Below are 2,537 nucleotides of genomic sequence, written 5' to 3'. Positions count from 1 at the left end.
TTTTAAGTAGACTAGCCATAATTATAATTGTATTGAGGATAATAAGCAACAATTTTTTCAACCAACGAAGATGATATAACCAGCATTACTGCAGCGGACTGCGGAAGATATATAATCCTAAATTTAAATATAAATATACTAAAGAGTTGTTAAAACTGGATTGCTAAGTGCATAATTAGCTAAATACTTCAAGTGCTTAGTCAATATCAAGAAGAAGTACCAATAGGGCATAGGATCAAACATTCAAAACAAAGAGAAGAGGAAGTATTATGCTTTAGTCTAACATTGTAATACTATGCAAACAACTAAAAGGACCTACGTTGTGTAGTAAAGGAAATACTCATATCACAACCTCCAATAAGACACAAGACTAACAACTCCAAGCATATGTGCATTACTTTAAGAAATTTGTGGTCAAAATAACTCAAAGCAGAATTACCCAGAAATCATGACATGCACTGTCCCTCCCACCTTCCCTAACACAGCGTTTTGTTATTTCGTTTTTTCTTTTTCATGATGGGGAGGTGAAGAGAAGCAGCTAGTACGGTGTTATGCTTCATATCTTGATATTCACAGAGTAATTCACATTAACTAAAATATAAAATATTTTTGAAATCGAGTACAAATTTGTCGGCAATGGCTTGCAAGTCTATTCTTGGAATCAGCTTCACCGTCACTTTCTTCCATGAATCATTCACTGCCACAACCTACATGACCATGATGAAACAGTTAGCAAGCACTTAAAAGAAGGTGCTTTGTTATTGTTTAATTTCTCAGACAAATAAAGAGAGGTCAGTAAGGAACATTAACCAGCTGAAAATTCATATTGCATTTACATGTATGAAAAGAGAAATTTAAATAGCAGATAGCTGATGGAATAAAAAGTACATGTGCCAGATTGCCCTTGTATATTCACTTTTGACACGTGCCCACATGCCCTCAGAAATCCCGAAAGACTTGCTCCGGACAACAATCGAATGAGAAACTTCATTCTTTGGAACAGGTGCCACTCTACTTGAATATATACAACAAAGGCCTTTACACGCCTATATAAGGAGCTTGTCTTAGAGAGTGTAAAATGTCAGTAGAGAATGCTTTCATCAAGAAAAGAATGTCACTAATGAATGCTCAGACTTCCACAAAAGCATCAAGGCCAATTCAAGACATAAGAATGTCATGAAAAGAAAAGAGGAAGTAGTACCTCGTAGACATCAGATTGTTCGTCAGCCTAAATATAAATATATCCCTTTACATGATCGAGTGAAAAAGCGGAAATTATCTGCAGCTTTGTTCCTAGAGCAAGCAAGCCTATTTACTTCAAATGTTTCAAATGTGCTTCCACAAACCCACTCCATGAGCATGTCTGTCAATTATAACCTGTTTACCTATGTGAAATTCATTACTACCATGGAACATACCCTTCTACATGGATGTATCTGATTATAGAGCCTTCTTTTCTTTTCTTTTTTATATCGTATTTTTGCATTTTAATTTTCTTTTTATATTGGTTGTTTCTCTCTTCAAATCAAGTCTCCATTTCAAAGTCAAACCCGATCCCTAAAACAATCTGTTCTCCCATCGATTTATCAGTTATGCTATTAAGAAATCTCATTTCTTTCAAAATCTAACTTAATCCCCAAATATAAACTGCTCTACAAGATGCATACACATATTTGACATATAAGATAAAGGCGAGCAAAATTCAATGAAACAAAAAAGAAACTTTTATCAGCAATGAATGTAGTTATATATTGAAAAATATGTAATTATTACAAAATTCACCACTGTCTTGTTAGATTAATATAATTTTGGTCAAAACCCTTCAGCCATATCTAGAGATTTCTGTTAGTGTTATGCTTTCTCTGTTTTTGTAAACTTATTACGTAATTGGAATAAGAGTTTTAAGGGACAAATTCCCTCTCTTTTCCACATAGAAAAGAATACATGTTGAACGGAAGTTTAGAGCTTACATTAACAAGAAGGAGAATAAAACCCTAGGTTGTAGAGAAGAAGCCAGCTTTTGCAGATCTTCGATCGCTCAACTTGTGCTTGTATCCTTGTAACTGCAAATTATCTCGTTGTTGAGTGATAAAACGCAGAGAGACGTTTTTATTAGGAGGGGTGGTGACGAGAGCTGGGGGAATGCGTGGGCTGATTGTGGGTTGGGTAAAAAAATGAGGGAAAAACTGGCGCCTATTTATTTGTCTTATTGCTTAGAGAAAATGCATAAATACCCCATTCAACTTGTCCTGGAAAGTCATTTACACACCTAAACTTTACGGACGTCCTAACACCCCACTATTTTTTAAAGAACTGTATTTATTTACTCCCTCCTTATGCCTGGCCAGCCGCGCGTGTTTGACAACTGAATTGAGCGCGTCCTAACTCTTTTAATCGTTGAAAACACCCAAAAAAAAAAAAGAAATAAATAAATCTTTAACGTTAATATAATCCAACCAACGGTAAAATCCCCTCTTCCCCAATATTTTACCAAACCCAATTGAAGAACCCTAATTTCTTCTTCTTCTAATTTCTGC

General features: G+C 35.0%; 1 long non-coding RNA gene across 1 annotated transcript; it reads right to left on the bottom strand.

The window, feature by feature from the left end:
- Positions 1-208: 208 nt before the first annotated feature.
- LOC109219944 lies at positions 209-2,177 on the bottom strand. Its single transcript, XR_002067012.1, has 3 exons — positions 1,971-2,177; positions 889-1,046; positions 209-707 (listed from the first exon to the last, which is right to left on the bottom strand). It is a non-coding gene; the product is annotated as an uncharacterized LOC109219944 (long non-coding RNA).
- Positions 2,178-2,537: the final 360 nt, after the last annotated feature.

This window comes from Nicotiana attenuata, unplaced genomic scaffold (assembly GCF_001879085.1).
Source record: "Nicotiana attenuata strain UT unplaced genomic scaffold, NIATTr2, whole genome shotgun sequence".
Lineage (NCBI taxonomy): Eukaryota > Viridiplantae > Streptophyta > Magnoliopsida > Solanales > Solanaceae > Nicotiana > Nicotiana attenuata.
This window is presented reverse-complemented; position numbering and strand designations above follow the sequence as displayed.